This window comes from Myotis myotis, unplaced genomic scaffold, assembly GCF_014108235.1.
Source record: "Myotis myotis isolate mMyoMyo1 unplaced genomic scaffold, mMyoMyo1.p scaffold_m19_p_5, whole genome shotgun sequence".
In the NCBI taxonomy this organism is placed as follows: domain Eukaryota; kingdom Metazoa; phylum Chordata; class Mammalia; order Chiroptera; family Vespertilionidae; genus Myotis; species Myotis myotis.
The window spans coordinates 37,054,611-37,067,095 of NW_023416357.1; the positions used below are offsets into that span (position 1 = coordinate 37,054,611).

Consider the following 12,485-nt stretch of genomic DNA (forward strand, 5'->3'; position numbering starts at 1 on the left):
GGGTAAGAGATCAACTAAAGGACTTGTATGCATGCATAGAAGCATAACCAGTGGACATAAGACATTGGGGGATAGGGGAGGCTAGGGGACTGTCTAGGGCGGGGGGATAAAATGGACACATATGTAATACCCTTTGTAATACTTTAAGCAATAAAAAAAAAAAAATAAAATAAAAATAAAAATAAAAATAAAAATAAAAAAAAAAAAAAAGAATAGAATATATCTACCGGACAACTGAGTTCATTAGCTCTTTACATCCTTACAATATCACTCCACTATGTAAAAAATAAATAGCAGTTTTTCCACATATCTTTTTCAGCTACCATCAAACCTTCACAGCAAAGCCTGGGGCAAGACTTAGCTACACCTACTACCTTTATCACCTCACCTTCCATTTATTCTCCCAACCCCATTCCTCACGATCGCATCTTGTCTCCCACTAGCATCTACTCCTATTGCTCCCCAGAAAGTGCTCTTAAGAGGTCACCAATGATCTTGATTGCTTACTCAGTGGGACCTTTTCTGTCTTTATCTCAATTGATTTCTCTCAGTATTTCACCCTATTGACCACTCCTTCCTTCTTGAACCTCTCCTCCCATGGCTACTGGGATATTTCCCCTTGACTTTTCTCATATCTCTATTTCTCAACCTTATAACTGTCCCTTTTCTCCAAAAACACCTGAAACATTGGTATTCTGTAGATCTTTGCTCTGTCTGTACTCTCACTTAGGGTGATCACGTTCACTACTGCCTCTATATCAATATGCAGCATTGCAAATGTACAAAGTAAAACTCAGCTTTTCCTTAAAATCTGGTACTCAGTCTACAGCTCCTAGTTCAGCAATGACTCCACCAACCAACCAACCCATCACCCAAACCCAAAATCTGGCTATTACCCCTGACTTCTTCCCACTAATCCCCATATTCAATAGCTCAACAAATAATTCCAGTCTATTTTACCTTCCTAGTATGTCCAGAATCTTTCACAGCTATTCATATATCACACAAAATTCTGCATACAATTTCAGGGTATATCTCTACAGACATCCAAAGAATCCACAAATCCAAGATGTCATAGAGAAACATGTGAGGTGGATCAGAGGTGGTGGGAATGTTTAGAATGAGAATTTGTTTCAGAAAAATAAAAGGAAAGTTTCCCTACATTACACAAAACTATATATCAGAGTCATTAAAGGGCCAAATAATTTTTTAAGCTACAGAGTATTAGGGGAAATGTTTTTATAACCTTGGAAGAGGTATAAAATTATTAAACCATACAAGAAAGTACTGACAGATTCAACTACATAAACTTCTGGGTAAAGTAAGACACCATGGATATAGGAAAAAACAAGTGTCAAAGTACATAAAACATGGGAAATATATATAACCCATGCCATTTATATCCATAAGATACCTAAGAAGTGACTATAGTCAATAAAACAAACAACACAATAGGGAAAAAATGTGCAATGGACAAGAACATTTTATAGAAGAGCAAATTGCCAATTAGTATAGAAAAAATGCTCAACCTTTACCAATCAAGGAAACACAAATTAAAACAACTAAATCATCCTTCATCTACAACATTGGCAAATATTAACAAGATTGATAGTGTCCAGAGTTATAAAGGATATGGAAAAAATGGATACCCTCATACCCTGGTAGGAAGGCAATTTGGCAACATCTGTCAATATAACTATCCATATAGTTCTACCCAGAAGTTCCACTGGTAAATCTCTATTCTAGAGAAATATTTGTACCTGTGCACAAAGAAGCATAAGCAAGGATATTCACTGCAGTATTGTTTATCATAAAGAAGCCTAATGCCCACCTAAAGGAGAGCCATATTATAATGTAAAAGAATTCAGCTGGGCCCTGGGCATGTGGCTCAGTTGGTTGGGCATCATCCCTTGCATGGAAGGATTGCTGGTTAGATGCCCGGTCAGGGGCACATGTCCAGGTTGGGGGCTCAGTTCCCAGTGGGGGAGCACGCAGGAGGCAGGCGATTGATGTTCCACTCTCACATCGGTGTTTCTCTCCTTCCCTCTCCCTCTAAAATCAATTTAAAAATCTTTAAAAAACAAAAAGAATGTGAATCTCAGCGGGAAGGCAGAGGTGGATGGATGGGAAGAGATCAATCAAAGAATTTGTATGCGTATATGCATAACCATGGACACAAACAATAGTGTGGTCAAGGCTTGGGGTGTGGGGTGGGGGCGGGCTAGAAGGGGTCAATGGGGAATAAAGAGGACAAATGTAATACTTACAACAATAAAGATTTTTGTAAAGAATGCAGTTGGTCTAAGACATAGTGCTCAATGACAAGACAATGTTTATGTATAAAATATCCCATTTACTTTTTTAAAAAACCTACACACTTGAGTACAAACATATACTTGGGCGTAAAAAGTCCGCATATTCTGAAAACACCAAATAATCATTACCTCTGGGGAGGGAAGAAAATTCAGGAGGGTAAGAACATGAGATATTTACCTTCTATAATAATAAAAGCATAATATACTAATTAGACCGGACAGCCAAACGACCTTCCTGATGTCCTTCCGGACAACCTTCCATCAAAGCCAGGGCTGCGAGGGCTGAGGCAAGCCACCGCGGTTGTGAGGGCCACGCTTCTTGCATGAATTTCATGCATAGAGCATCTAGTTTATTCTATATTTTTCTAAATTGTTTGAATACTTTACAACTAGGATAAATGAAAGTGTGGCAAACTTTTAAGAGAATGTTCCATCTTATTGCCCAAGTCCCTCACTCCTTCTGAACTCTGGAATGTCTCACAATTTTGCCTAATCTCTACTGTTCACGGACATTTCATTTAATCCAAAAATTATATACTTTCTTCTAGTCCACACCAGAGCCAGCGGGTTCTGTGGGCGCCTATCACGGCCCTGTCACCTGGAGGTGGGGAGTAGCGTTACTTACCCACTGCAATTCATGGCAGTATCACATAGAAACAGGAGACACTGACCCCAGGTTCTGTTTATGCCATTTATTTTGTTCTCTTTGAGGATTTGCAGCAGAGACCATGACTCTGTATAAATTGGTAATGTTCACTGACAGGTCTGTAAGTTAAATGACACTGTTTTCAGAACTTATGTGTGGGCTATGAAATATGTAAGCTGGGAATGTTCTCATAACCAAATGGGAAATAGAAATGATAAAATAAACCAAATTGCTTCTGGTAGAGAGAAATGCAGTAATCTGCTGTTAATCCCTCTGCATCCCAGAAATAAGCTATTGATTTCCCCTCTGGATTTCCTCAGGATAACCAGGTTCTAATCCATAAGAGTTCTTTCCCTCCCACTTCCAATTACCAGCGTTGAGTTTGTGATTCTGGAGAGACATTTTACCGGCAATGCTTTAAATGCCTAAATAAATGCCATCCTCCTGTTAACACTGTGGCCTCTTAATAAATTTTCTAATGTTGATTGATAGACAGATGATTGATAGATAGGCAGATAGATAGATCTTCCTGAACTACTTTTCAACCAGCCATATTTTCCCCAATATTAACTCTTCTGATAAAATCTGACTTAAATTTTTATCTTCAAAAACCTAGGTATATTTCATATAAGCAAAAAGTATTGCAATAATATACGTGGGGGTTATGTCTCGGCGTTAAGAGCAACATCGATGTTTAGCATTTCCATTTACGAGGAGAAGATACAGACACGGAAAGGCTTAGGTTCCTGGAATTTACAGCAAAATCTGAACCTGGAAATACTACAAGGTTCATTTTTCCTTTCCTACACACAAAACTGGTACCCACCTATGGCTCTAGCACATTCCCATAGCAATCACCCCAGACAGCCCACAGGCTCAAGCCAGTCCCTCACTGCTGTTCAAGTGCTCTCCGAAATACCCACAGGGTGTGGCAAAGTGCAGCTGATGGCCCAAGCAAAAAAGAACATAGAACTCTAGGCCGTTCACCAGTTTCCAACCCCACCTCACCCCCTCACCCCCCGCCCCTCAGACAGAAGCCTTTGCAGGGCAAAACCTTGGAGGCAGTGCATTAACATAAATGTCCCTTTCTCCACAATAATGCCAATTGGATGACTGGTTTTCCTAGTCTACCCCTTAACACGGCTAAACCCTGCACTGTCGAGAGGCATCTATCTATGAGGAACATGAGCCCTCTGAGTCTATGTCATGTTTATCCAGGGTGTGCAGGCTACAGAGTGATTGCATCAGGGTCCTATGCATCAGGGTCCATTTGCAAAGTGCCGCTCTATACATGCTTCATGTGCAGTATGTGCTATTATAAGTAATGTGCCCACACGCTACAGATTTTAATGCATCCTAGAAAGCAAATTACTGTCAATGCTAAGTTATGTGACATTCCTGACCAAATTAGTTGGGTATGCATTTGAAGACCAACAAACTCGCCTCTATTGAACCGTGAAGGAACAGGAAAAGCATCAAACAATTATATAGACATTCTATAATTAGGGGTTGGGAAATGACTATATTGGAATCCTTTTCTTAGCATGGGTAACCTGCCAAAGGTTGGAGAGGTCATTTCGTGCAGCTCCTGCCTCAGCCTACTGCAGACTCCAGGGACCCATTAGCACAGTCCAACAGAAAGGAAAAAGACATATACCAAGAAAATACGTGTCTTTTTGCACAATTGACAGCTACATTTTTCCTAGGGCTACTCCACTGGAAGTAGAACAAGATGTCAAAAATAAAACTTAGGAGAAGTTTAAAAAAAAAAAAAAGCAGTCCCAGGGATATATAAGAAAGTTGGCCAAGAAGCAAGAAAGACAGAAGGGCAGCACTCAGTGAGCTCAGATCACCACTCACCTGGCCAGCACGGGCTACTCTCCAGCCGATCCCAGTGCAGTAGCTGGCAGTTGAAGGAGAAAACGAGGTTTCGAAACTATTTTTCTATTTTCATACTTCTCATTGTATTTAAGCCACGTTCCCTAGATGGCTTAAGCATTAATAGGCTAAAGCTATGCTCTAGTCTAGCATAACCTTGGGTTAATTATGTTCTTGGGGTTGCAAAGAACAGAAATAATTTTACTTAGCTACATCCAGTCATGAGGGTTCACTGTTGAGTTACACAGGGAATATGTGTGGATTCTCTTTACCTATCCACTTCCACTCATACCACACCCTAAAGCCCCAAACTGGCTGGCTGATCTTCTCCATATTTCTCAGTTCAAATTCCAGAAAGAGTCTGTTTACCAATTAATTACTGAACTCCCACTGGTCAGAGCTTTTGCTGTCAGGTCATCCTACGAGCTACTCACCTGCCTATGAACTGACTGCCCTCCAGTCAGGTGTGTACCTCTAGTCTAATCAGCAGACACCCAGTGCACAAGATACAGGTTAGGGCAACTTCCTTATCAAGGCGCTGTGGACAAAGGCAGCTTTCCTTAGAAAAGGACAGTGGTGTCTCAAGCACACGTCTATATCAAACTGCCACTAAATACTTATGTAGCAATACACCATTGATTGGAGGCAATAATCTTCATAGGCACAGGACCAGCCTCATGGGCTTATGACCTGTGCAGTTGCACAGGGTCCCTGCACTTAAAAGGGCCCACACTTCGCTTAATACGCCACTGTGGCCATCTTGGCATTCTTAATCATTTTTGAACAAGGGGCCCTACATTTTTATTTTGCGTGTGGTCTTGGAAATTATGTAGCTGTTCCTGTACAGAAGTTTTTATTACATTACTAGAGGCCCAGCACACGAAATCGTGTGCAGGTAGGGTCCCTAGGCCTAGCCTGCAATCTGGGCCATCTTCTGCCCGCTCGCCAGTCCCCAGTCCCGCCCCGCCGCCACCCACCCCAGTTCCCCATGGTTCCCCATTCACCACCCTGTGATTGGAGCCTGCGGGCCAGGGGGAGAGATCAAGAGGTGGTCAATGCATCTCATAGCGACTGGTCAAGTGGTCGTTCTGGTCATTACTCCATTATGGTTGCTGGGCTTTTATTATATGAGATAAAAAGTGAAGGGAGTTTCATAGAATCAATTTTGGATCCAAGGATTCTTCTGAGATCATTTGACAAGTACTTATTTGACAAATAAGAAAACTGAACCTGGCCGTGTGGTTCAATGGTGGAGCACTGACCCATGAACAGTTCCATTCCCAGTCAGGGCACCTGCCTGGGTTTCAGGCTCAATCCCCAGTAGGGGACGTGTAAGAGGCAGCCATTGATAATTCTCTCTCATCATTAATGTTTCTATCTCACTCTACCTCTCCCTCCCTCTCTCTGAAGTCAATAAAAATACTTTTTTTTAAGAAATAAAAACTGAGGTCAAAGAAAGAATAATTGGCGTAATCAGGATCCCACAGTGAGTCCTAGTGATGTCAGATTGGAAACATTCCTCTCACTCTGTACCCAATCTTCTCATTCCTCCATGTGGCAGGCTTCCTAGCAGGGAGGACTGCCTGACACAGGGTCTATTTTGCTAAAATATTTGATAAACTACTTAGAAATCTCATAAAATGAGGCTGATATAAAAATACAAATGGCAATCTTTCCTTATTCAATCGTATAGCCTTTTTCTGTCTATGACCTTCTCAGAACAAACTCCACTGACAATGCCCAGAATCTAAAAATGAAAGCTGGGTAGAGAAATGTAAACAAATAGAGCCTCTATGGAAGATAATTTGATAATCAATATCAAAATTATAATATTCATAGCTCTCAACCCTGCAATTCCATTTCTACATGTAGTCTCACATATACACAACTATCATTGCATGTCTAAGACTACTCATTGTGGTGTTGCTTATAATAGAAGATTGGAAACAATCTAAATATCCATCAACAAAAGTCTGATTTAAAAAATAATAATAATAAGCCTGGCCATGGTGGCTCAGTAGTTGAGCATAATCTATGAGTCAGGAGGTCACGGTTTGATTCCTGGTGAGGGCATATGCCGGGATTGTAGGTACAATCCCCAATTGTGCAAGAGGCAGCCAATCAATGATTCTCTCATCGTTGATGTTTTTCTCTCTCTTTCCCTCTCCCTTACTCTCTGAAATCAATAAAGATATATTAAAATTTTTAAAAAAAATTTAAAAAGATGATACTACATTCATGCAACAGAATATAACGTAACTCTTGGGAAAGAAGAAATTGACATGTATCTACTAATATAGAACAATTTCTAATATATTGTTTTATGAAGAAGCAAAGTATAAAACAGTATGCAGCATGCTTCTGTTTGTGGGGGGAGTTATTTAATTATATATCCTATAATCACACACACACATGCACATGTTGGGGGAATTTGGGTATGCAAAGAATTTCGAAGTATATACAAACAAACAAAAAAAGTGACTGCCTCTGAGGAAGGCACATGGAGGACTCAGGGATAAGCATGTGGGGGAGATTTTTATTATATGTCCTTTGTTCCCTTAAAATTTGTACTATGTGCACATATTATGTTTTCAAAAACTAATTAGTTACATTAAATTTGTGCCTAAAAGGGGACCTCATGACACTGACAATATTATATCACGTCTACAATAAAGAGAAACATACTGCTGCTATCATGTTTTACAAAACTTTTGCTGGGATCTTGTATTGAACTTACAGACAAAGAAAATTAAATTAGACTAAAAAAAATCCTCTCTTTCCCCTCCTCTTCTCTACATCAGAAGAAAAATTTGAAACATTTTCAAAACCTGCAAAATCCATTGCTTACTTAGTTATTGGCAAAGCTGTGTGACACAATGGAGAGACAGAAATGTTCCCACTCTTCCTTTGGAAACTCGCCGATATCATCTGCAAAGTGTCCTGCAGACATTAACCACTGATGTTTTTCCAGTGCACCTACCAGCAGTGTTCCTAAGCACTTAAACCAGAGTTTTATTTGGAACCAAAAGTACAAAAGGGTACACAAATCTCCCTACTGCCCTGGCTTAGCAGAAGTACCTTTTTCTCAGGTAACAACAGAAAAGGTGAGCTTAGGCCTCCCAGTGAAACCATTTCCCTTGGGAAAACTTTGATTCCTAGTTAGGAATGTCTTTCCCCCTCATATCCTCTTTGTGGCTCCACTCCCACACCAACTACATTTATGTAACCCCCATGTGGTAGATCAGAGATGGCCACACATTCTTTGACACAACTCTCCTTGGGAGGTGGGATCTGTTTCCATCCTCCTTGATTCTGGACTGTTCTGTGACTGCTTTGACTAATGGACTATGGCATAATTGGTGCCATGCCAATTCCAAGTCCAATCTTTAAGAGAACTGGCAGCTTCCTCCTTGTTCTCTTGAGTCCTAAACGAAGCACTATGCAAAAATCTAACTGTCCATGTGGAGAGATGCCTTAAGACCACATGGAGAGGGAAAGGGGCCCAAAGCCATTTCTGTCAAGACATCAAGCATGTGGGTGAAATCATCTTGAACCTTCAGACCATACCAGCCACCAACTGAAGAGTACCCAGTCAATGCCATGGGAAGCAGAAGAATCACCCAGCCAAGCACTGCCCAAATTCCTGACCCACAAAATTATGAAATATAATTAAAAGTTGTTGTTATCAATGTTGTTATTTTAAGACATTAAGTTTTGGGGTAGTATGTTATGCAGCAATACATAACCAAGATACCACACTATTGTTTTACTACACTTCACAGACACGGCTTTTTTATTTTTCCAATTGAAGGCAAGACCCTCCACTAGCAAAAAGATTACAACTCACGTTATTGCGGTGGCCTGGAAGCAAACCTGCAATATCTTCAAGGTATGCCAGTATTAAACACTGGCATCTTCAGATCTTTCATACTCAAAATTCAGTCTTTCCTACATTGCCTGGAATAGTGATAGAATCGTCTCATGCCAGGCAGCCGCAGCTATTAGAAGGAAAGGTCAGGTCCAAGCTGAAACAATAGAAGAATCTCTTCCCCGGAGGCTAGAGATGAGTCTACATGGCTAAGTTGAAAGTCAACCCCTGCCACCAAGTACTCCAGAAATCATAGACCACAAAGCCTGGAGTTTGCCAGCCCACACAGGTCCGCCATCCCTGGCAGTGCCCTTTGACCTGCCCCATCCCTCTAATGCTCCAGCAAACTCACAGCTAGCAACCTCACATCTACCACCTTGTGGTCATTCTTGGAGGTGGGCTGAGAACCAGACCCTCTCACTCCAGCTTTGCCCTTTCAGGGTGGGCCAACGAAAGAAAAGCTAAGTCTTGGGAGGAGAGATTCCTGGGTCAACATCCCCAGCCCATATGACTGGCAGTTGCCACCCACTCTGTCCCATGTGCCTGTTCGCACCCACACAGAGGGAGGTGTCACTATCAGAAACCAAAATTAGAGATCTCATCATATACTTTAGCTCCCTGAGAACAAATTCTTCCTTACAACATGCAAAGCTATTGTTCAATTTTCAAATGTCCAACTAACTTCCAAACATGTGACTGGGAACCCATTCGGTACAAAAGTGAGACACCGCCTCTTCTGAATTGTAGGCATGGCCTTGAAATTCAAGAAAAGGCATTTCCAGGGTTGAGGCACGAATGGGAAACTTTAACATAACGTGATGAGTCTGGCAAACACAGGGTAGCAAGGTCCAGCATGTACAGAGGTGAGCATGGGCAGAGAACCTGTGACAATGGGAAAAGAGGAGGTGCAAAGAGGGTCTTCTCCCTCCTGGTTCCTGCCTTCAAAGTGAAGTCCATTCAATGTCATTGGAGACCTCTCCCCATTGTCTATGTAGACAAATTAAAATGGCGAGTTGACCACCTGAATAATCCGTCGTGACAGATCAAAAAAAATGTGAATATAATTGGGGGGAGAAAGGTGTCAGTTTGAGGGAAAAGAAAGGAAGAAAATTTAGAATGTTTCCAATTTTTCAGTAATTTTCTCAGTCTCTCACTTCAGATCAGCTATTTAGGGACAAATGCTTTCCAGAGCATCGTTGGGTCAGGTCTACAGAGGCAGGGGAGAGAAGGGAGGAGGGTAAAGCCACGAAGGTTACCTGTCTGGTTGCTAAGACGGTCCAATTTCACTAAGAATCACACATACCTCTTCATTGTTTCTGCCGTGTTTGCCTGACCCTTTTCAATTTCTTTTTCAGTTTTCCATTGCCCTGAGGGAGTAATCTAGCCACTCAGGCTTTCTTTGCATGCAAAATGTAACAGTTCTTTCTTTCTTCTTTCAGATAAAGGCAGTCTTGGGGAGGGGAAAAGAAAAGCGCCTGGCTTCTTCAAATTAGCTCTGAAATAAAAGTCATCGCCAGATGTTATATAAAAGGTGACGTAATCCCAAAGTACTTCATTACATATGCAGCTCTGCTCTTCAGCCCAGGAGGAGTTTATTACATTTTGTCGATCCTATTTTCTATACCCACATCATTTTTACATAATTTTTTCCTGCCTGACAGACATCTTCACATTTTCACAGCAGCCCATCAAGACAGCATTACACCAGCACAGGGAAACAGGTTAGCAGTTTACAAATAATGGTGCTAATAAGCCAGATTTGTCCCTGAGATACAAATCAGGGGTAAATGGTCTATCCATGCGTGTGAGAAGCACATCTATTTTAGAATAATAGGGAAGAAAGCAGAGCACGATTCCAGCCGACACCGTGTTCTTTCAGAATCTATTCTGCAAGTAGGAAAAAGGGGGGGGGGGAGCGGAATGACGATCTCTAAACTTATTCTTGCCATTCTCTTCATTTTCCTAATAAAGTCCTGGCTTGTGGTGAGATAGGTAGCCATGCCAAATGCATTAAGGTCGGGACTTCTTGTCTTTTTGATTGGCACAAAATTTAGACGAAAACGTATCATTTGTACCAATGCAATATCTAGCTACCGAGATGCTTTAAGTGCAAACACTGCAAGACACTTCCTCCCACTCCCTTAGTGCTAAGCATCTTTCCTCCTCCTTCCCAGGCACTCGCGCCCACACTGCCCTCTGATGGTGAAAAGCAGCAGTGCAGGCTCGACGCTTCTTTCCTTAAGGGGGATGAGAGGTTGGAGAGAATGGCTGAGAGGGCATCTGCCTTAAGATCAGTGTAAGAAGCCAAGTACACTCAGCTCTTAGCTCCTAGCTGAAAATAAACCTATCTGACTCAGAATTCCAGTGGGATAAGAAAGTGCCTGTAACTCCCACCCCAAGGAAACATATCATTCATCTTAAGAACCTCCTTCAGTTTTAAGGAAAGATCCCTATTAAAATGTTAAAATTAACTTTATGGTTTTAAACTGTAACTACAAACTTGGGGTAACATAGGTTCTCATTCTTTTATATGTATGTATGTATTTTATTTATTTATTTATTTATTTATTTAGAGAGAGAGAGAGAGAGAGAGAGAGAGAGAGAAAGGAAGAAGGATAGACAGATAAAAACATCGTTGAGAGAAGAACATCATCAATTGGCTGCCTCCTGCATGGCCCTTACTGGGGATTAAGCCTGAAAATGAGGTTTAATGCCCTTGACCAGAATCGAACCCGAGACCCTTCAGTCCACAGGCCAATGCTCTGTCCACTGAACCAAACCAGGTAGGGCCGCATTCTTTTATAAGAGCAGCATTTGAATATGGGACAAAGTTAGATGTGAAAGCTTCATAGAGGATCTACTCTCCCTCCACCCCCACACACACCTAGGAAACGGATACATATCTGAGGATAACTAGCCCCCAACACAAATTTATTCTATTTCTTATTTTGTCCAAGGTCAGGACATTCCTTAGTCCTGTAAGAAATTTGATTCGTAGGTTCAAATTCTTTTCCTTTTTTTAAGTAGCATTTCTTTATATGAAGGTTACTCATGCACAGGGTGGAGTCAAATAGTTCTACAAGACTCATTCCAAAAAAACAGCCGTCCCCGCAGCCCCCACCTTCTGTTTCCTGCCCCCCAGAAACAGGTACTTTCAGCTCTCCTAACCGAATCATTTACGATTTGCCCCCATGTTTCTAAGTTATGTGTTTATGCTGCTACCTCTTCATATTTCAGTTTAATCACCTTATATTAACTGTGCACAAGGGGAGATGATTTCACACACACACGACCCCATCACTCTTACATTCAGTATAATTTTGGTAAGATAAACAATCAATATTTACAGTACTATTACCATTACATTCTCAACAAGTAGGTCATGTGGTATACCATATTTATCTTTCCTTTCTCGAACAAGTTTTGCTTTTCCCTGGAACTGAAAAAAAAAAAGTCTAAGTTTTCTATACACTTACTGAGTTTCGAAGGGCTGCCATAACAAAGTACCACAACCTAAGGGGCTTGAAACAACAGAAATGTATTGTCTCATCGTCCTGGAGGCTAGAGGCCTGAAATCAAGTTATCGGGGAGGCCATGCTCTCTGGAAGCTCCAGGGAAGTCCTCCTTTCCCCTTTCCTAGCTTCTAGTGTCTGTCGGCATTCGTTGGCATTCCTTGGCTTGTAGGCATATCTCTGCCTTGAGCTCACCTGGCTTTCCTCCCTGTGTATGTCTGTATTTTCGCACGGTATTCTCACTTTCTGTTTCTCTCTCTGTTCCC

The 12,485-nt window shown here is 41.4% G+C and overlaps 1 long non-coding RNA gene across 1 annotated transcript in view; it reads right to left on the bottom strand.

Annotated features, from left to right (window-relative positions):
• LOC118656788 overlaps positions 1-12,148 on the bottom strand; it is a 43,653-nt gene extending 31,505 nt beyond the window's left edge. Inside the window, exons 1-2 of the long non-coding RNA XR_004967692.1 lie at positions 12,066-12,148; positions 10,011-10,202 (exon numbers count right to left, since the gene is read on the bottom strand). This is a non-coding gene — a long non-coding RNA (uncharacterized LOC118656788). The remainder of the gene's footprint in view (positions 1-10,010; positions 10,203-12,065) is intronic.
• Positions 12,149-12,485: the final 337 nt, after the last annotated feature.